Here is a 22,990-nt window from a genome sequence, read left to right on the forward strand (position 1 = left end):
TCTTTTTTTTAAAAAGCAATTTCCTTCTGCCTTTTAAAATTTTTAAATTAAAACACTGAGTTTATTTCATTTGTATATTTTTGTCTCCCCACCATTTCCATGTGTCTGACCACTGCTACTACTATGTCCAATCATAGCATTCCATACATCCTTAGAACCAAGCAAAGGGAGGAGTTCCATCTTTAAAAACTAAACAGGCATTTTGGACAACACATTCTTGGCAAAAGAACCTGGACAACATTTATCAGACATGGTAGGGAAAGTTCTCACTCTGCATTATAAAAAAGGACAGCCAGATATCAACTGTTACAGAAATGAAATAAGACGGAAAATTTTAACACACTGTTTAAACTATTTTCTTAAAGAGACTTCATCCACTGCCAGATATCTTGAATAGCCTCTTGGTCTGTCATCCGGAAACAGTTCTTCACATAATTGATGAATTTGGCTTCCACCTTGGGAAGGGAACCACCTTTTTCTATACTTGCTTGCATTTTTGCTTTACTATCTTCTATAGAACTCGGTCCTTTTGGTGTTTTCGTTGTTTTTTCCTTTTTTTTTTTTAAAGGATTCTTGACCTTTTGATCTTGGTGTTGATGGTTTTGAGTCTTTTCCATGCAAGTTTGATTTTTGTGCATTTTTAGCTGGAGTATCCCGTATAGATTTCTTTACTGGAACTTTTCCTTCAGTTTCATCATCAGCAAAATCATCATTGTCATCATTATCATCATCTTCACCTGCAGCAAGCTTTACTTTTTTCTGTGGAACCCTGTTAACACTTGCAGGGGCAGACAGCTTTCCTGATATACTTAAGAGTTTCACATCTTCCTCCTCTTCATCATCTGACTCTGCATCTTCCTCCACAGCTACTAAATGCTGTCCACTAATACGCACAGACCCTGAGCCACAATGCAACCATAAGATCACAGGTGGAGTTATTTCAAAGTCCCCAAAGGAGACTGTTGGCTGTACAGACATTTTCAAAGTAGCCAGTGTGACTTTAATTGGGCTACCCTTATAATTGATTGTCTCTGCTTCAACAATGTGCAATTCATCCTTGGCACCAGCCCCTAAACGGACCGTTCTTAATGATAACTGGTGCTAATTTTCATCATTACCCACCTTAAAGTGATCATCTTTATCGACTATTAGTTCACAACTCCAGCTAAAAACCGTTCTGCTCTCTATTGCGTCCCCCAGTGAATGACGAACATTGGGTGGGCAGGTTGCACTTAAGCTCAGGACCCGCTCACGCGCCAGGCTCCAGGCTGCTGCTCCTTTCCATCCCTCATGCCACTGGCTCTCCCAGGCACTGGCATCAGCCTCCTCATTCCCCTTCCCTAACTCCAGAGTCCCTGCAGTTCGCTTCCCAGGTCCCCAGGCCGCTTAACTTTCTTCACCAAACAAGGCTCAAGATTTCCCACCTCCCACCTCAAAGCCACCAGGCTCTACGAGGCATGTCTTCACTCATCCCCTCCGGCAGTTACCGAAGAGATAGTTTTGGGGCCTCAGAGGGCTCATGTACAAATCCATGGACTCCTTCAGAGGGCGATGGTGTGCACTTAGGTGATAGACAAAAAGGGTGGAGATACTGGGTATGCTGCTACTGAAAACATCCGCGCAGGATGGAATCACACCAGGCCTGCCTTTATCTTTATTATTTCTTTTTATCCAGTAGCTTCTGACTTCTTTTACTCTTCCTTTCTACTTGCTTAAGTTGTTTAAGTTAATGATTTTGGATCTTTCTTCTTTTTAGGAATGCAGGCATTTATTGCTATAAATTACCCTCTTGTTAATGTTTTCCCTGTGTCCCAAAGGTTTTGATGTGCTGTGTTTTCATTTTTGTTTGATTTTAGGGATTTAAAAAATTTGCTTTTGATTTCTTCTATGACCTAATAGGATATTGTTGTTGAGTGCTGTTGAGTTGGTTCCAACTCATAGCAACCCTGTATAGGGTTTCCGGGGAGTCACTGGTGAGTTTAAACTGCTGAACTTGTAGTTCAGACTGACTTTTGGGTCCAGTGCATTATCCTGAAGCACCACACCAGGACTCCAATAGTGTCATTGTTGTTGTTGTTACAGGTCTTCCAGTTGTTTCTGACTCATAGTGACCCTGTATAGGGGCTTTCAAGAAACAACTGGTGTGCTGGAACCGCCGACTTTGTGACTCAAACTGACTTGTGTTCCAGCGCTTTATTCCACAGCGCCACACTAGGACTCCAATAGGTTTTTTTTGTTTAGTTTTGTTTTTAAGTTTTTATTGTGAATTGAGTGATAGTTCACATGAGAGAGCATCAATTTTACACCATTGGTTCATTACAATGATTACAATCTCCTATGTGCATCATCATTAAACAGTATTTGCTTCCATTCCCTTTATTTTGTTTTGTTTTTTGGGTGGAGGGGATGTAGACAAAAACACTCAGTAGTATATAATTAATCATTCAACCAACCTAAGGGCACATTCTGCAAGCCTGCCTCCTGGCTGCCAGAACACAGCCTTTCTCTTTCTATGAGCCTAGAGTCCTCAGCTGCTCTCTCTCTCTCCATGTCCTCATCTCTGCCTCCATCTCTGGTGTCATTGGTTCTCTGGATAGTGTCCCACATTCCGCTTCTACTGTTTCACTTGATGGTCTTAGGGTTCTCTGTTCCTAGACTGTAAGATTAACTACTCCCCCCTTTTTGTTACAAAACCTCTACCTTTACAGTTGTAACAGTTGCAATTAGTCATGGTAACAATTATTCACTTCCAATAGTGTTTTGTTGTTAAGTGTCATCGAGTCGGTTCTAACCCATAGTGACCCTTTATAGGAATTTCCCAGAAGTGGCTGGTGGGTTTGAACCACTGACCTTACTGTCCAGTGAACTATCCTGCAGTGCTATACCATGTTTTAGTAGTGTATTATTTAGTTTCCATGTAGTTATTAAATTAAAACAATTTGTAATAAGCATACAAACTTATAAAACATGCTAACGAGTATTCTTTTGACTGAGAACCAACAACAGCAGGTAACAACCTGAGATTACCAGACATGACAACAACACCCAGAACTCAATCCAGATATGGAACTATTTAAAGTAAAATAAACCTATCAGACTGAAAACAGTGAAACAGAGATAGCAATTTATAGTGAATTCAACTACAAAGCAAAACTTCCAAAGGTGAGGAAGTCAAGTAGATTTCCAGAGAAGCCTGGGTTATTTGTTTGTTTTAAGGGTTTTTGTTGTGGATTGAGTGAAAGTTTACAGGGCAGATCATCACTTTTACATTCAACAAATCATACACCTTATTTTGTTACAATGATTATAATCCCTTCCATGTACCATCAGTTAACAGTAGTATTTCTCTCTATGCACTTTAGCTTTTTTTTTTAAACAAACAAAACAAAACATTCAGGCATATATAATAATTTAGACCTCCAAAGGACACATTCTGCAAGTCTGCCTCCTGGCCACCAGCTCTTTGTTCCTCTCTTCCCATGAATCTAGAGTCCTCAGCCGCTCCTCTTCTCCATGACCCCATCTCTGCCTCCGTCTCTGGCATTGCTGCTTCTCTGGATAAAGTCCCGCATTCTGCTTGTGCTCTCCTCCTTTGATGGTCCTAGGGTCCTCTGTTTCTGGACTGTAAGATTAGCCACTCACCTGTTTTTGTTGCAAAACTTCTACCTTTACAATTGTGACATTCACAATTAGTCATGATAACAATTATTCACTATTGAATCATATGAATCGTATCCCCAGACACATCTTTCACCAGACACATCTAGACAAGATGAAATCTATTCAGTGGGGATTCTTTCTTTCCCCCCATACTCTTAAACTAAACTCCCTCTTGAAACCTTGTAAGCCAGTCACTTCGTGCCTATTTGCCACCTCATTTAAGGTTGCCTGTCCCCATCTACTCTGTGTACAGAGGGATAGCATTGATACTTGACATGAAGACTCCTTCCCTCTCTGTTGGTATTTAGAGTTACTACCTCCATGAGTATAGGTCAGGTTCATCAAATTGTAGCAATTTACCCTTGTTTCCTTTATATATATATTAAAAAAAAAATTGGGGGTGGTAATCTTCCTCTAGTCAAGTTTTGATTATCAAGCCATCGAGGCTAGGTCAAATGGGTACTGTCTGCAAGTTTGGGTGTTCTGTGCATCTCCCCTCACTTCATATCAGTTGGATGCTTCACTCTCAGTTCTAGCCCTCTGTGGCTATGTCCTTGTCCATGGCTCAAGTGTCCTCAGGTCTCACCACACTTAGGACCAATCAGCCCTTCCTCTTTTCTCTCTCATCTCCAGGTCAATAGGAGTCAATGGACTATGGTTAAACTCAGCCCGTTTCTTCATTGTTGCCTTTCCCCCTCTTCCACTCACCAGTAGACCAATGTAGTTGCCAGCAAGCTTACATGCCTCTTTGTGTGTTCCCTTTGAGTTTCAGTCTTAGAGGGGAGTTTGTCCTGAAGGAACTTGATTGCTTGCCTTGATGGCTTCCTGGTGAACAGCTTGCTTATTCTTGTAGTAGTCCGTCATGCTGACATTTTTGTTTTGGGTTTTTCCTGATGATCTTTCTTTGAAGATGTATCTTCTGTTACTCTAGTGGTTCCAGGCTGGTCTGCTTTTCCTTGCTAGTGGGAATGTCCCACCTCAGAAGGTTCTGGATGGGACTCAGGATTCCACCTAAGGTCCTAAACTCTACAAAGGCTTTGCAACAGGCCTATTTCACTGGGTAAGTTCTAGAACCCCTTTTAGGTATTCCAATTAGTTATAGGCTGAAGACAGGCTTATATGTTTTCTGTAATCATGTTTCCCAACATTACTTTCTATCCCACTCAAGTGTCCATTTTACAATCATAGGCAAAGACAGTCAAGCATTTTAGTATTATTTCCCCTCTTCAACCTATGCCTAGATCCCTGTATCACAGAGCCAAGGTTGAGCATGCATCACTATTTACCCCTGTCCCACTAGGCCATGCAAACCTGTCTCAATGTGCTTCTATCTACCTTGTCCTTCAGCTTCCTCCCCTTTCTTGTATTGCCATCCCCAACATCTGAACTAACCCCCACCCCCCAAACCCACTGGTGTGGTTACCTTTTATTCTATTAACTCTTCCCTCCATTTAATACAGTTAATTTTATACTGTAATCTACCTGACCTTCCCACCACCTGGATCTCTGTTCTTCTGTGTTTACCTTTTTTTACATTGTAATTGTTTTGATCATAGACTGACCTCTCAGATCCTTTGTTCTTATCATTTTATTCTGTTCTTGACTCTTCCATTTGTCGATTGAGTTCAGGGTGATGCTGCTACATACGTCATTCTGTAGTTGTTGTCTGTTCTTGTTGGTTCTCAGTCCACAGAACTTCCTTTAGGATGTCTTTCATAGCAGAGTTGGCTTTGGCAAAATCCCTTAGTTTCTGTTTATCCTGGAATGTTTTGATTACACCATTTTATTTGATTGACAGCTTTGCTGGGTAGAGGATTCTTGGTTGGCAGTTTTTTTTTTTTTTTTCTTTCAGGGTTTTATATATGTTTCCCCATTGCCTTCTTACCTGGATGGTTTCTGTTGAGAGACCCGAGGTTAATCTGATTTGCTTGCCTTTGTATATTACATTCTCTTTTCCCTAGCTGCTTTCAGGATCCTGTCCTTATCTTTGATTTTGGAGAGCTTGATTATTATATGTCTTGGTGATTGTCTTTTAGGGTCTATCCTTTCTGGGGTTCGTTGAGCTTCTTGAATGGTTATCTTTTCACTTTTCAGGATGTTATGGAAAATTTCTTCCAGCAGCTCTTCAACTATCTCCTTTGTGGACTTGTGTGATTCTTCCTGTTCTGGAATGCTAATAATTCTTAAGCTATTCCTCTTTATGTTGTCCAACATAAATCTTAGACCTTCTTCAGATTTTGTTAATCGTTTTTTGTGTTTGCTCTTCTATCTTAGTAGTGTTGAGTGATTTATCTTCTAGCTCACTAGTTCTGGCTTCTATCTCTTCAGTTCTACTCCTTTGCCCTTTCAGTGTATTGTCCATTTCTGATATTCTATTATTAATCATTTGGACCTCTTTCTGTAGGTTTTGAATTGTTTCCAGTGCTGTATCTATCTTTTTTGGTTGTTCCTGTAGTGCTTTCCTGATTTCTTCCTTATTTTTCTCAACTCCATCGTCCATCATATAGTGTTTTGATACATTTTATAATCATTTTTCTGATTTCCTTCTCCAGCATTTCCAAAGCCTGCCCATCTTCCAGTATGGAGTGCATGTCATTTGCCTCAGTCACTTTATCTTGTTTCTGGACATGTGCTGATATGGTCATCTGTTTCTATTTTTTGGACATATTTAGGAATTACCTGTTGCCTTAATACTTATATGGGTGTGTATTTTGGTATTTTTTATGTTTTCTGATTGCCTCCAAGTATATGTGATCAGGAGATGGGCTTCCTTTTTCACTTTTCTTCCTGAGAAATTTCAACATGCCGCTGTTGGCTGTTGTGATGTAACTCAGGATTCAATTTTTGTCCCATTTCCTTTTTAGTTTGCCTGTCATGCTCCACTATCCTCATTCAGGCCCTTTTCCCAGGGCTGTCTGTGGCCATTTTGCACTGCCATTTGGTTTTAAGTTGAAACTGTCACTTTAAATTTTGAGGAGATCTGTGTGCATGTGTAGTAGAACCTTTTAGGGTGGGGGTGGGGTATCCACCTGCTCAGGCACCCCCTCTAGTCACCAGAATGGAGATGCACAGACAGTGAGACATCAATGAACAGATACTGAAAAAAAAAAAAAGAATGTCCATACCTTTATCTCTGCAGTTCTGTCAGGTGTCTGTGGCTGCTCTGATCCTTCCCCCGCTTGGTCTCTCCCAAGATGGTGGTTCCAGGAGCAGCTGAGTGTCTTGAATTAGAAAGCAATGGATTTCTTGTTTTTGCTACAAATTTCCCTGGCTGTAAGCCTTCCAACCTTCTAAATATTCCTTCATATGTGGTTCACAGTTCTGGGAGCATCCCCTGAGCCTGCTTGGTCTGGTATTCCGTGTTGTTTCTGACGAAGCTCCTCACTGCACTTCCACCTGATCTGCCCTCTTGTTTGTTCTCTGCCAGGCTGTTTTAAATGAGGAAAAATTAATAAGTTACAGGGTAGTGGTTATGTGTCATGGAATCAGTTCTGACTCATAGCAACCCTGCATAGGGTTTCCAAGGCTATAAAACTTTATGGAAGTAGCAAGCCCCATCTTTCTACTTAGAACAGCTGGTAGTTTTGAACTGCTGACCTTGAGGTTAGCAGCCTGACTCGTATCCATTATGCTACCAGAGCTCCTTAAATTACAAGATAACCTCAAAGAAAATTAATACACCTTCACATCCAAACAAGAAAAAGGAAAACCACGAAGATTTAGTAAACATTAAAAGAACAGCAATGAGAAAATGGCAAGAAAATGCACAAACAAAATGAACTCAACACAGAAAATATATGGAACAAGAAAACCAGCAGCACAACAAAAAAACACACAGCAAAATGACAACAATCAATTCATACCTATTGATAATTACACTGAATGTCAAAGATTAAATGTACCAGCCAAGAGACAGAAGAGTAGCAGAATGGATAAGAAAACAGGATCCTTCAATATGTTGTCTAAAAGAGACACATCAAAAAGATGGAGACAGCCTAAATGCCCATGGATGGTTAAGCAAACTTTGGTACATATACACAACGGAAATGATATGAAATGTTGAAGAACAGTGATGAATCTGCAAAACGCCTTACAACATGAATAAACCTGGGGGACATTATGCTGAGTGAAATTAGTTAATCACAAAAGGATAAATATTGTATCAGATCAATGTTGTAAAAAGTTAAGAAAATGTTTTCTTGATAAAAGAAGTAGTCTATGATGGTTACTGGAGTGAGAGGGGAGGGACAATTATTCACCAGTTAGAAGGTGGTTAAATGCTGTTGAGTTTGTTATGACTCTTGACTCTTAACAACCCGATATAGTCATATAGTGTTTCCAAGGAGCAGCTTGTGAGTTTGAACCACCAAACTTCTGGATCGCAGTCCAGTGCTAATCCTGTAGTGCCATGCCAGGATCACTGAGTAAGGCTTCTGTTACTTCAAATATACTCCTTTGCCTTTTTAAAACATTGTCCATTTCTTAACTCTTAGTATAATCTTCTGGATTTCTAATGGCAGGTTTTGTATTGTTTTAAATTTACGTTTATTTTAGCTATTTGTTCTTGTAGTGTTTTCCTGAATTCTTCTAAAGTTTCGTCTGTGTTTGCCTAGATCTTTTGGTCAGTCCTTAGAAGGTACCTAATTGACATTCTTTTGAATTCTTTTTCTGTTAGTTCCATTACCTTTTCTTCCTGAAAAATGTTTTCTGACTCTGCATATTGGTCTTTTGTTTGAGCCATTCTCTCATGTTTCTTTGTGTGAGATGAAATTGTCTGTTGTCTCTGGGATATTGTGGTGGTGTTGTATTTGTATTTAATTGACAATTGTATGTTGATGTGTTCTTAGGCTCTCACCAACTGTCTCTTGTGGATGCCGTTAGAGAATGGAATTGTGTGCACTTTTCTAGGTTCACTGTTCATGCACCTTAATTTAGGTGGGTTTGAGTGGTGTTGGCTGTTATCATTGAATAGGTGCTATAGGAGATGGTATTGGCTCTTGTCCAGTAGGTGGAACTGCATAGGGTATGGTTGTGGCTGGGCTGTATGAACATGATTTCTATCTCCTTTTCCACAGCCTGTGTGAATCTGCTCTGTCAGGCCACCTTCTGTCACTAAAACTGCTCAAAAAGTTTAAGACGGTCACCTCATGTCTGGCTGGCCATTCACCAGCCAGTCTCCCTCTCTCACCATCTCTGCTTGTCTTCTCCTCCTAGCGAGCACTCAATCCACACCTCTAAACTTTCCTCTGAAGTTCAGGTTCCAGGATTTTCATCTGGTCTCTCACATCTTTGTTGTAGAGGGTCCGTGCAACATGTCTGCCTAGTTTGCCATCTTGCCATCCTGCTCCGTTGTCTTTTGGCCTCTAGTTTCTGGGGAGAAATCCACACTGATTTTTATGGAAGCCCCTTGGTATGTTATATTGCATTTCTTGCTATTTTCAGAATCTTCTCCATGGAACAAAGATGGGGTAGCTCGCCTCTGCAAAGACTCACAACCTTGGGAACCCAATGGGCCACTCCACTCGATCTCACAGGGTAGCTATAAGTCAGAATCAAACTAGCAGCAGTGGGCTTGGTATCTTCTCCTGAGAACCATTAATTGGTTGGCTATGTGTCCTGGAGTCAGTTCCGACTCATGACAGCCCTGTATAATGTTTCTGATGCTGTAAATCTTTATGGGAGCTGAAAGCCTCATCTTTCTCCACTGGAGCAGCTGGTAATTTCGAACTGCTGACCTTGAGGTTAGCAGCCCAACTTGTAACCACTGCACTACCAGAGCTCCTTGAGAACCATTATCGAGCACTCTTATTTTTAGGATCTTTTTCAATGCTGATTAAGGAGCTTTGGATGCTTACTCTCTGAAATTCAACATGCATGCATGCATATGAGGGAGGAATTTAGCTGTTGCAGATACTGGGGCATGACTTCCCTGTGGTAAAGGGTGGGGGTTTAACATGCTGTTCCCTCACAGGCACCCTTGGATAGGCTAACTCACTGTGGGCCTTTTCCTCTCTGTCATATGCCCTGTCAGTCTGAAGTATTTCCTTTGCCCTGCTACCCTTGAGGTTCCTCCTGGTCCTAGCACCTGTCCATCTTGGGTCTCACTGAGATTCCAAAGCACTCTGTCTATCTTTTAACTTTTCATTGTGAATTGAGTGAAGGTTTACAGAGAAGATCATCAGTTTTACATTTAACAATCATATGCTTTGCTTCATCTCAATGTTTACAATCCCCTTCTTGTAAGGGCAGTCTTCCTACTTCCTCCCCATGGTTCCTTTCTCCATTCCACACTCCTTTCCTAGCCTTCTCAACTTTGTCCTTAGGTAAAGGTTTCCTTTTTGATCTTGAATGATTGACCATTCCATGGGAAGCATAGCTCACTAGTGTTGTTGTCCCCCTATATACCCATCTACCTGGCTGAAAATTGGGCCAAGAGGATGAGTTCCTTTGTAGACCTGAAGGGTGATTGAGAACCATAGGCTCTTATTTCTTATTGATATATACCAAGTAGAATGATTGCTGGGTCATATGGTATGTCTATTTGAAGCTTTCTAAGGAAGCACCATACTGTTTTCCACAGTGGTTACACCATTCTACAGTCCCACTAGTAATGTAGGAGGGTCCAACACTCTTGCCAGCAATTTTTCTTTTCTTTTTTCTTTTTTTAACTTTGCTATTAATTCTGGGATGAAATGATATCTCATTGTTGTTTTAATTTGTACCTCTCTAATGGTTATGAATCAAGGAGCTCTGGTAGTGTAGTGGTTACGAATCAGGCTGCAAACTGCAAGGTCAGCAGTTCGAAACTACTAGCTGTTCCGTGGGAGAAAGATGAGGCTTTCTGCTCCCGTAAAGATTTACAACCTCAGAAACCCTGTACAGGGTCGCTATGCATCAGAACCGACTCCACAGCACATAACAACAACAACAATGGTTAAGGTGGAGTCCTGGTGTGGTGCTGTGGGCTAATGCATCAGACCGCAGTCATTTGAACTGCAAAGTCAGTGGTTCAAGCTCACCAGCTTCTCCTTGGAAACCCTATATAGGGTCGCTATGGACTGGAATTGACTTGATGGCATTTAACAACAACAAATTGTTAAGGTTGGAGTGCTGGTGTGGCACTGTGGGTTAATGCACCAGACTGTAAAGCTGTTTGAACTGCAAGGTCAGTGGTTCAAGCTCACCAGCTGCTCCTTGGAAACCTTATACACGGTTGCTGGGTTGGAACCAACTTGACAACATTTAACAACAAATGGTTAAGGTCAGTAGTTCAAACCCATAAGCTGCTCCTTAGAAACCCTATACAGGGTGGCTGAGTCAGACTTGACTCAACAGCACTAAACAGCAGCAGTGACTAATGATCTTGAATATTTCTTCATATATTTGCTGATTGCCTGAATGTCTTCTTTGGTAAAGTATCTGTTCATATCCTCTGTCCATTTTAAAATTGGGTGTTTTGTATTTTTCTTGTAGAGGTAGTATAATTTTCTATAAATTTTAGAAATTAGTCTGTTGTCTGATATGTCATTGCAAATTCCACCCCCAACCCTACCCCGATCTCTTTTCACTCTTGGTAAAATCAATGTCTAATTTTTAGGAGGTCCCAGTCATCTATTTTGTCTTCCACTGTTTGTGTGTTTTTATTTATGTATGCATGATGTATGTATGTATGCATATATGTATGTATTTATGCCATGTATCAGGGCTCCTAAGATTGTCCCTACTTTTTTTTTTTTAATAATCTTTGTTTCTAGCTTTTACATTTAGGTCTTTAACCCATGCTGAGTTTGTTTTTATGTGTGGTGTGAGACATGTGTCTTGTTTCATTTTTCTGCAAATGGATTTGCAGTTTTGCCAGCACCATTTGTTGAAGAGACAATCTCTTCCCCATTTTATGTGTTTTGGCCCTTTGTCAAAGATCAGGTGACTGTCTGTAGCTGGATTTACTTCTGGGTTCTTAATTATCTTCCATTGATCAATATATCTGTCGTTATACCTGCACCAGGCTGTTTTGACCACTATGGGTGTGTGGTAAATTTTGAGATGAGGGAGTGAAAGGCCTCCAATTTTGTTCTTCCTCTTAAGTAATGCTTTGTTTAGCCAAGATCTCCTTTCTTTCCATATAATGTTAGTGATCAGTTTTTTCATCTCTTTAAAGAATGATGTTAGAATCTGCGTTGGGAATGCATTATATCTGTAAATTGCTTTGGGTAGTGATGACATGTTCACAATGTTAAGTCTTCCTATCTGTTAACATGATATATTCTTCTACTTTTGTAAGTCTCTTTTTGTTTCCCTTAGTAGTGGTTTGGAGTTTTCTTTGCATAGGTCTTTTTTTCCCCTGGTTAAATTTATTCCTAAATATTTCATCATTTAGGTGGTGTAATAGGGTTCTGAGTCAATTGACCAGGCCAGGATTCCCATGGTTTAGCAGTTAAGAAGTGTTTAATCCCATCGTGATGTTTGCGTTATGTAAGTGGCTATGAACAGTCAACTGAAGGGATGCTTCCTTGGGAATGTGACCTGTTCCCAATATAATGGACACACAGGGAAGGCTCTCTTTCTCTTCTGCTGGGGACCTGGGACTCTACAATTGCAAGCCATTTCCTTGGTAATAAATTTATATATGCATACATATGTTTCACTGGTTTTGCTTCTCTAGAAAACCTGGCCTAAGACATATGGGACTGAGAGAGTGGGATTCTAGAGAAACAAAATCACAAGGATGAGTTTTTTAATTGACACTCAAGTCTGACTCATTGTAAAGGCACGGATGCAGGGTGGAGGCATGACTGACCTCTACTTCATAGGAATTGGCCTTGGACTGATTTTGAGTTTCTCCTTCCACCTTGAAGTCGGAGGCGATCAGACATGGTCCCCACATGGTTTTTGCAGTTGGCACCAGGATTTATTGCAATGGCTCCAGAGTCATGGAAGTGTAAAGTTTTGTAAGAGAAAGAACCAGGGGCATGGGGAGGTAACATTTATGATTGTCAAATGGTTAGTTTGGATTTTGTTACTTATAGTGGCTGAAAGGAATGTAAGGATAAAATGCTTAAGTGAAGGGGAGAGCAGGAGCTTCTGGAGTTGCCTGAAGCAGATGTCACACTGGTTGAACTAGATAGCTAATTGGGTGTCAGGGCCCAATAGAATCTACCTGTGGTATCGTTGTTGTTGCTAAGTGCCGTTATGTCTATTTGGACCCATAGTGACCCTGTACAGGGTTTCTGAGGAGCAGCTGGTGAGCTTGAACTGCTGACTTTGCAGTTCAAATGGCTATGCAGTCTGGCACATTAACCCACAGCACCCCACCAGTACTCCTCTGGTATCATGTTGTTGTTGTTGTTAAGTGCCGTCGAGTCGGTTCCGACCCATAGCGACCCTGTACAGGGTTTCCGAGGGTGTAAATCTTTACGGGAGTAGAAAGCCTCATCTTTCTCCCGCGGAGCAGCTGGTAGTTTCGAACCACTGACCTTAAGGTTCGCGGCCCGATTCGTAACCACTACGCTATCATAGTGGTTATGAATTGGGCTGCTAACCTCAAGGTCAGCAGTTTGAAACTACCAGCTGTCCCATGGGAGAAAGAGGAGGTTTTCTGCTCCCATAAAGATTTACAGCCTTGGAAATGCTGTATAGGATCGCTGTGAGTCAGAACTGACTTCATGGCACACAACCACCAACACCACCATTGTAAAGATTTCCATGAGTGATGGAAATGAATATTGGGAATTATGATTACAGAGACCTTGTAAGCCCACCTTCACCCTATACTTGCTAAAAGGGGAGCTCAAATTTTTCCAGAGAAATAGCCATCTTCTTAAGCCTTTGTAGAATTTGAGGCCTTAAATGTAATCCTGAACCCCATCCAGAACCTTCAAAGTTGAGACATTTGCATTTGAAAAGACATGCGGTCCAACCTAGAAATGCTGGGAGAATAGGAGATTCATGATTGAAAGAAACAGAGATAAAAAGTAGAGTATTTCAAAAAAGCTTGTTTCAAGCAAGCTGTTTGCCTTGGAGTCATTAAGGTCAAAAAGTCTGTACCCATTAGAGAAAAGCCCCTTCTAGGACTGAAAGTTGACTAGCAAGCTGTATCCTCGCTGGTGACCACCTGGGTCTAATTGTGAGTGGAATTTGGGGAAATGCAGCAATGAAGATATGGGCTGAGGTTGGACATATTCTATTGGCACCTATTGATCTTGAGATGAGAGAGAAAGAAGTGGAAGGGCTAGCTGGTCTGAAGTTTAGGAAGTGTGAACTCCTGAGCCTACGAGCACTGACCTAGCCCCTGGGGGCTTGGACCGAGAGTAAAGGGGCCAGCTGGTCTGAATTGCAGGTGGTATGTGTAAACTGCCAAACTTGCAGCTGGTACCTATTTGACTTAGCTTGGATGGCTAGGGCTGAGCTGACCAGAACCTGACCACATGAAGATAAAGATGTTTGATACTATGAGCAGGTGTCAATTGCTACAATTTGATGAACTGGACTTTTGCTTGTGGATTCAGTTGCTCAAAATTCCAACGGGAATGGAAGATTCTTCAGATCAAGGAACATGCTTGTCTCCTCAGTGTACTGGTTTGATGAGGACAGGCAATTTAAATAATGGCTATCAAAAAATGGGGGGATATAAAGGCATGAGGTGTCTGGATTACAAGCTTTCATAGGTGTGCTTAGTTTTAGACTAAGGGGACAAGGGAGAATCCCCATTGACTAGTTTTCCTCTTTTCCAGATGAGTCTGGTGAAAGGGGGTGGGGGATGATGCTGATAGGATTTTATGATTTTAATTGTGATTAATTGTTAGTAGGATTAATTGTTATGGTCAAAACAATTATTGTAGAGGATGTGTAACTAAAAGGGAGGAGGAGTTAATGTTTAAATTCAGGAACAGATGATCTCAGGACCATTAAGAAGGAAAAGCATGAGTAGAGCGTGGGATCACCACCTATAAATGCAACAACAGCAGAAGGCAGCTGTAGACTCTAGGTCTGTGAACTGTGTGCCTATGAGCAGGGGATGATTTGCAGAATGTGCCCTTTGGACATTTAAATGAATATATATATATTTGTTTTGTCTTGTATGTGTGCATCAAATATTTTTGCTTTGTTGATTTGTGACATGTAAGATGTAAATGGGGCCAGTGCATTTTGGTTGTATGTGTTTTAGTTATATCATGCTAGGCACAAGTGTGACTTTACAGTTTTCTGTATTTAGAGATTATGCATATAGTTTATAAGCATCAAGTTGACAAGGGTGGACTGTATTAGGGTTCTATGTCAACTTGACTAGGCCAGGATTCCCATGGTTTAACAGTTAAGATGTGCTTATTCCTATGGTGATGAAACCAATACAGACATAGTTAGCTCTATGATGAGTGACTATGAGCAGCCAATCAATTGAAGGGATGCTTTCTTGGGGATGTGACCTGTTCTCAATATAATGGACACGTAGGAAAGGCTCTCTCTTCCACGGGAGGACCTGGGACTTTATGATTGCAATACATTTCCTTGATAATAAACTTCTCTTTATATATACATATATATGTTTCACTGGTTTTGCTTCTCCAGAAAATCTGGTCTAAGACAGGTGACTATTGTAAATGGCATTGTTCTGATTTCCTTTTCAGAGCTGTCTTTATCAGTATAAAGGAATCCAACTGATGTTTGTATGTGGATCTTGTACCCTGCTACTTTGCTGAATCTTTCAATGAATTCCAATAATTTTCTTGCTGAGACTTTGAGATTTTCTATGAATAGGATCATATCATCTGAAAATAGAGAGTTTTACTTTTTCTTTTCCAATTTGTATGCCTTTAATTTCCCTTTCTTGCCTTACAGGTCTAGCTAAGACTTCCAGAACAATATTAAAAAGGAGTGGTGATAAAGGTCATCCTTGTTTGGTTCCTGTTCACAAAGGAAAAGCTTTCAGTGTCTATTCATTGAGAGTGATGTTGCCTGTTGAATTTGTATATATTCCCTTAATTACTCAACAATACTCTTTTGCAATGCCATAGTCTTCCTTTGTCCCTTCCCAGTTGTGCAGCTTGCAAACTCCTATGAACACTTTGCACTGGCTTAAAAAAAATCAAGCTACTGATTCCTCAAATTAACTCCTTTTCTGTATTCTTTGTTGGATGTGTTACCTCAACTGGCTGTGATGAGTGAGCATTCCCAGTGTAACTGGGTAGGTTCTCTCAGCTTCTGTGGTATTCCTCCATACTGCTATTGGTTCCTTAATAGACCTGTATTTGGATAAAGTTGAGTCATGTGTATGAGTTCGGTTCTAGGTCTTAAGGATAATTATAGCCATAGTCTTAGGGGTTTCACGAGTCTCTATCCTACCAATAAGTCTGGTTTACTTTTTTTCAAAACTGATTTTGAAGTTTGTACCACATTTCTCTTCCACGTAATCCAGGCCCTTCTAATGTGATCCATTTCAGAGCAGTTGGCAGTGGTTGCCAGGTAGCATCTAGTTCTTGTACTCCATCCAGCTCTCTTTTTATCCCCATTCTTTCACTTTCAACCTATTTGTCTCCTCAGGCCTGAGATGTGTCTCTTATGAACAGTATGTAGTTGGATTGTGTTTCTAAAATCCATCCTGCCATTTTCTGCCTTTTGATTGGATCATTTAACCTATTTGCATTCATTATAATTACTGATAAGAAGTGACTGTTGCTGTTGTTAAGTGATGTCAAGTTGATTCCAACTCATAGCGACCCCATATAAGGTTTCCAAGGAGTAACTGGTGGGTTTGAACCTCTGGCTTTTTAGTTATTCTACACTGCCACTCCAAGACTCCAAAAAGTGACTGCTCCTGTCGTTTTGTTATGGGTTTTTCCTTTTGTCTTTATTTTTATACACTCCTTGCTTTTGTGCTTTATTGTAGCGATCTTTTTTAGTTCTCCTTTCTTTTTGTATATGTTTTAGATATTTCCTTAGTGGTTACCAGGAATATTATATTTAATAGCTTGTAATTCTAACATCTGAGGACTTAAAAAATACTTACTATGAAGTATTTTATTACAGCCTTCAATATGGTTTGCACCTCAATGTAAAGAAAACAAAAATCCTCACCACTGGACCAATAAATAGCATCATGATAAAAGGAGAAAAGACTGAAATTCTCAAAGACTTCATTTTGCTTGGATCCACTATCAACACTCATAGAAGCAGCAATCAAGAAATCAAATGACGTATTGCATTAGGCAAATCTGCTGCAAAAGACCTTTTTAAAGTGTTCAAGAACAAAGATGCCGATGTGAGGACTAAGGTGTGCCTGACCTAAGCCATGGTATTTTCAATAGCTTCATATGCATATGAAAGTTGGACAATATATAAGGAAGACAGTAGAAGAATTGATGCATTTGAGTTATGGTTTTGGAGAAGAATATTAGAAGTTACATGGACTGTGAGAAAAACAAACAAATCTGTGTTGGAAGTAGTATAGTCAGAATGCTCCTTAGTAGCCAGGATGGCAAGACTTCATCTCTCTACTTTAGATATGTTATCGGGAGGGATGAGTCCCTAGAGAAGGAACCATGCTTAGCAAAGTGGAAGGTTATCACAAAGGAGGAAAACCTTCAGTGGAATGGATTGGTACAGCGGCAGCAGCAATGAGCTCAAGCTTAGCAACAACTGTGAGGATGGCACAGGATTGGGCAGTAGAGCATAGGGTTGATGTGAGTTGGAACTGATTCAACTGCACCTAAGAAAAATAACTCTAACATCATAATGTAAGTTGGTATCAACTTAACTTCAGTAATATATAAGAAATTGTATACCCATGCCATTCTTTCTGCCCTCCCCTATTTTGTTGTTGTTAATACTAATTATGTCTTATTTAATGTGTCCTATAACATAATTCCATCCCTGTTTTTTATACCCTTGTCATTAAAAAGCATGAAGGACAAAACACTGAAAATCATCAAGAACAGATTCTTCACTACTAGCTCTTATACTTGTTCATTTCCTTTCCTTTTATGTGTGTCTGCCATGTTGGTATCAGAACCCATTCGGTAGTATGTTGTCTAGCACACAGCAGCCTCTGTCATTGGTCCTCAGTGCTACCTGGAAGGTGGATTAGATAGATCAGAACTGGCTCCTAGGAAGGTCTGTCCTGTTGGTTTCAAAGACTTGAGCTATGAGATGCACAAGGAGGCAGGGAGAGTGCTGCCTATGGGAGCAGATTCCATTTCAGGGGACTTCTATAGAAGTTTGCATTAACCTGGCAACTAACAGATACCAGCTGTGGGAAAGGATCCCCTGCTTTGGTCAGATTCTCACACACATCTGCCTTGTTGCTATCAGAGGCCTCCTGGTAGCTTGTTGGGCCATGAGTACAGCCTGCTTCTTCTGTTAGCAGTCCTCAGTGCCAACTGGAAGCAGGGCAGACTAACCCAAATCAACTCCAGAAGTCTATCCTATTGGTTTCAGAGCCCTGAGCTATGGGCTGCACAGGGCTGTAGGTAGAGTGCTGACTACAGATGACTCCACCGCATGGGTGTTCTATATCAATTCACAGAAGGCTTGCACGTGACAGTGTCTAGACAGCTGAGGGGTGGTCATTCTCTGAATGGATCTAACATGTAGGTGTGCCTTGCTGCTGTTATCAGAGTCTTCCCCCTAGTATGTTGGCTGTGAATGTAGCCTCCACTCACGATGTCTGCTGCCTAGCCCGCAGCAGGCTCTGTCATCAGTCCTCAGTGCTGTCTGGAAGGGGGAGCAGATGGATCAGCACCGACTCCCCGGGAAGTCTCTGTTGGGTTCAGAAGCCTGAATTATGGGATGCACAGAGAGGCAGGTAATGTGTTGACTACAAGAGTGGACTCCACTCTACTAGGCTTGCAGCCAACAGTGTCTGCAAGGAGTAGGTGCTGGCACACTTCAAGCAAACTCCTGGGGAAGTCAATTGTTGGTTTTAGAGCAGAAGTTTTGGGTTCTGTCTCTTTGTATGGGCAATGGGTATAGTGATGAGGGAAGGTGACTCTTTTTCTAGGGTTACTGCCTCAGTTCACTGCAGCTGGTGATCCATGTAGCTGTGGGGAGAGGTGGGGATGGTAGGACATACCATCTTCCTACTGTATATGACTTATTCTTGATTCATTAGGTTTTGCCTGTCTGTAGTTCCTTGTTGCTTTCCTCTGCTCCTCAATTCACAGTCCCTCAAAGTTGAGTACCTTGTCTTTATATTTTTTGCTGTATTTGTGGGGTATGGACAATGGTTTGTTTATACTGCCATCTTCCTAGGGTTCAAGAACTTGATTTTTCTTTATGGCTAATAGTCCATTGTATGTATATAAATAAAGTTGTTTATCTATTAATCTGTTGATGGGCATTTAAGTTATTTACATCTTTTGGTTATTGCGAATAGTCCTCACTTTCTTTTCTTCATTTTCTGATGGCTATCCCTCAGACATATTCCATAAGAGAAGCTCTACTTTCTTAGAGTTTCCCTACCCCTCCAAGCTTTAAATCCATCCTAGAATGCTGTCAATTCCAATAGGCCAGGGTGGGACAGGCTGCCGAATAGCTCTTAGGGCCTTAGTTGTTATTATGTGCTGTTCAGTTGATTCCAACTCATAGCAACCCTGTATAGGGTTTCCAAGGATCAAGGTTTGAATCACCCACTTTGCAGCTAGCAGTCCAATATTTATCCTACAATGCCACACCAGGACGCCTTAGGGTCTCATTATACACCTTGCTGGAAGTCATGAAGAGGCTGGATTTATTTTAAATGCAACTGAAAATCGCTGACGGAGACTACAACACGAGAAAAAGATGACTTGATTTACATTTGAAAAGAGATGCCTTTCCTCCACCCCTGTTGAAAATGAATTGTAGAGGTGCAGGAGTAGAAGCAGGGAGACCTGGGGGGGTGGGGGTGGGTTGGGATGGAGAGAAGAAGAGAGACTTAAGAAATATCTAAGAGAAGGAATCAATGAGACTTGCTGATTAGGAAGACTCTCAGATACAAAAAGCTGAACGTGATCAAAGAGAAAACAAAGGATATGAAAGATCAACAAGGGTCAAAACATAGAACACTTCTTGAGCAAGACACAACCACCATGGCGGCGGCAGCACTATCTAAAGGAACAGCTGTAGAAAACTTTGAGCTAAAGAAAGACTTGAATCTACAGGTGGAAAAAAGTTTCCAAACAAGAAGAAACTATCCCCTAGTGGCTGCCAGCAAAGATTTAAAATTTCAATGATAAACAAACAATCCTACAAGTACTCTGGAAGGTAAACATTTTAAAAAGAAACAAAGGAAGAAAAACTAGACAGATCTACCAGCAACTTTCTCCACAACATTAAATATAGAAGAATCTGGAACTCCAGATTGAAAACTGAAGGAAAAGCTACCCAAGATTTCTTTGATTAGGCAAGAGGTCATTCATAGAGGAAGACAATTTAAAACCATTTTTCAGGTATGTAGAGATGGAAACTATTCCACTTGAATGCTGTTTTTTATTTCCCTGAAAAAAAAAAAAAATGCTAGCAAATACATCTCAGCCTATCAAGCTATGACACAAAGTAAACATCTGAAGAATGAAAAATTCAGAATCCCTTTGGCTGTCTGTAAGAAATGAAATTGTTTAAACCTAGCATGGGATCGAAATACATTTTTAAAACAATGCAAATGTTATGAACAGTTCTTGAAGTAATAAAAATAACAATACTTAATAACTAATGAGCACTTTCTAGCTCTCATCTTCAGGAGGTGGGTATTTTTAGAATCTTTCATTTAAAAATAAATAAATTGAATGCAGAAGAGACTGACTAACTTGCCCAAGGTTACATACACATCAAGCTAGGAATTAAGACTCCAGAATTTGTGTGATTAATGATACTTTTCCCCCTATATTCAGGGTGAGCTTGTGTGTGTAATAAAAATAAAAATAAATATGAGGCTGAATTTTTGTTAACGGTGGTGGAATAATGGTCACACAGTGCAGTATTACACAGAATTGTACATGCAAAGATTGTTGAACTTGAAAGTGTTTTACTGTACATATATTTTTACCACAGTGAAAAATGTGAGGCAAATCTTGCAAACCTATCAAAGAAAAACTTACATAGGAGGGAGTTCCAGTAGAAATTCAAGTTAGCTGTCTTCTAACATAAGCACATAATGTCCTCGAAAGAAAAAATATATATATTAATGATTCACATGATTTAATCTAGCAATTCCATTTAAATAAACGTATCCTAGTATGGCGCTATAGGATCAGCACTGGACTTCAAATCACAAGGTCAGCAGTTCAAACCCACCAGTTGCTCCTCAGAAACCCTATGTAGTGTTGCTATGAGTTGGAACCAACTTGATGTAACAACAACAGCAAGAAATAATTAGTAACATGTCCAAAGGTTTATGAGCAAAGATATTCCTTGCAGTGGTATTAATATGGAGAAACACAAGTGGCTCCCAAATTATAATTGTTGTTGTTGTTGTTGTTGTTGTCAGGTGCCATCGAGTCGGAACCGACTCATAGCGACCCCATGCACAGCAGAATGAAACAATGTTCGATCCTGGGCCAACCTCACTACCGCTGCCACACCTGAGTCCATTAATGATGCCACCTGGCTGATCCATCTCGTTGGGGGTCTTCCTCTTTTTCTCTGACCCTCCACCCTACCCAACATGACATCCTTCTCCAGCGACTGTTTCCTCCGGACAATATGTCCAAAGTAGGAGAGACGAAGCTTAGCCATCCTGGCCTCCAAGGAGCACTCTGGCTGCACTTCTTCCAAAACAGATTTATTGGTTCTTTTGGCAGTCCATGGCACTTTCAGTATTCTCCTCCAACACCACAACTCAAAGGCATCAATTCTTCTACGATCCTCCTTATTCACTGTCCAGCTTTCTCATCCAAATTATAATTAGCTAGTTTCAATAAACTTGTATATTGAGCATTCTATAAAGTATATAGTATTCTATTGAGCATTCTATAAAGTATAAAGTAGTGAACTGCTTTATACACTTTTTCTTGCGTAGTCTTTGTGACTCCCACCAAACTACTTTTTCCTGATGGATCTGAGAAAGAGAAGGGGGAAGACGCTGATGGATTATATAATTCAGCTGTGAGTAATTATGAACTGTGTTAATTGTGAAAACATGGCATTCTAGTGTGGGTTATAAAATAAGCCATCTCAAAAGCAGGAGGGAGGACTCGCTACCATCAGAGAAGATCCAGGAGTGCAGTGCATCCTTTGGACTCTGAGACCCTTGTGCATTGAACATCCCTGACCTAGGGACAGAAAGTTGTGACCATGGAGGAGTGGCAGAGGAGCAGTAGCTTTAGAAGCCAGAGCACAAGACAGAATGGCGGCCTTCCCAGCTCATGAGCAAGTAAAGCCGAGTGACTTTAGGCAGAAGCTTGCTTGCAGAGTGGGGTGTCTCCGGGCATTTAAGTGGGGGTGCCAGGTTTGCTCACTGAGGGAGCTAGAGTTGAGTGCTTTCACACTGAGGCTTATGGTAAAGTGATTTGTCCTCTGGGCATTTTTGGCAGAGCTTTGTAACTTTGTTGGAACAGGACAGAGACTTGACCAAGGGGCTGAGGGGCAGACCGAGGCCTGTCTGTGGGCACAGCAAGATGTTGTCCTGATTGGACAAACTGCATCTTGAACTTCATTTCTGACCCTGCATTGTAACCTGTTAATGGAGTCCTGGTGTGGCACTGTAGGATAAGTGCAGGACCTCAGGATCAGTTTGAAGCATAAGGTCGGCAGCTCAAACTTTACCAGCTGCTCCTAGGAAACCCTAAGGAACTCTGGTAGCGTAGTGGTTATGAATCAGCCTGCAAACCTTAAGGTCAGCAGTTCGAAACTACCACCTGTTCTGTGGGAGAAAGAAGAGGCTTTCTGCTCTTGTAAAGATTTACAGCCTTGGAAACCCTGTACAGGGTTGCTATGAGTCGGAACCAACTCCACGGCACATAGTCACCACCACCACCTAGGAAACCCTATACTGGGTCTCTATGAGTTGGAATTGACTCAAGGGCACCTAACAACAATGGAGTCCTGGTGTGGTGAAGAATATTGAGAGTACCATGGACTTCCAGAAGAATGAACAAATCTTTTCTGGAAGAAGCACAGCCAGATTGCTCTATAGAAGCAATGATGACAAGGTCTTTTCTTTTGTACTTTGGACCTGTTGGCAAGAAGCACCAGTTCCTGAAGAAGGACATTATGCTTGGTAAAGTGGAGGGTCAGTGAAAAAGAGGAAGCCCCCCAACCAGATGGATTGACACAGTGGCTGCAATAATACATTCAAACAACAATTGTGACGCTAGGGCAGGACTGGGCAGTGGTTCGTTCTGTTGTGCACAGTTTTGCT

The 22,990-nt window shown here is 41.0% G+C and overlaps 1 pseudogene; it reads right to left on the reverse strand.

Moving 5' to 3' along the window:
* Positions 1-359: 359 nt before the first annotated feature.
* LOC102820846 overlaps positions 360-22,990 on the reverse strand; it is a 117,912-nt pseudogene continuing 95,281 nt past the window's right edge.

Source organism: Chrysochloris asiatica, unplaced genomic scaffold (assembly GCF_000296735.1).
Source record: "Chrysochloris asiatica unplaced genomic scaffold, ChrAsi1.0 scaffold00023, whole genome shotgun sequence".
Classification (NCBI taxonomy): domain Eukaryota; kingdom Metazoa; phylum Chordata; class Mammalia; order Afrosoricida; family Chrysochloridae; genus Chrysochloris; species Chrysochloris asiatica.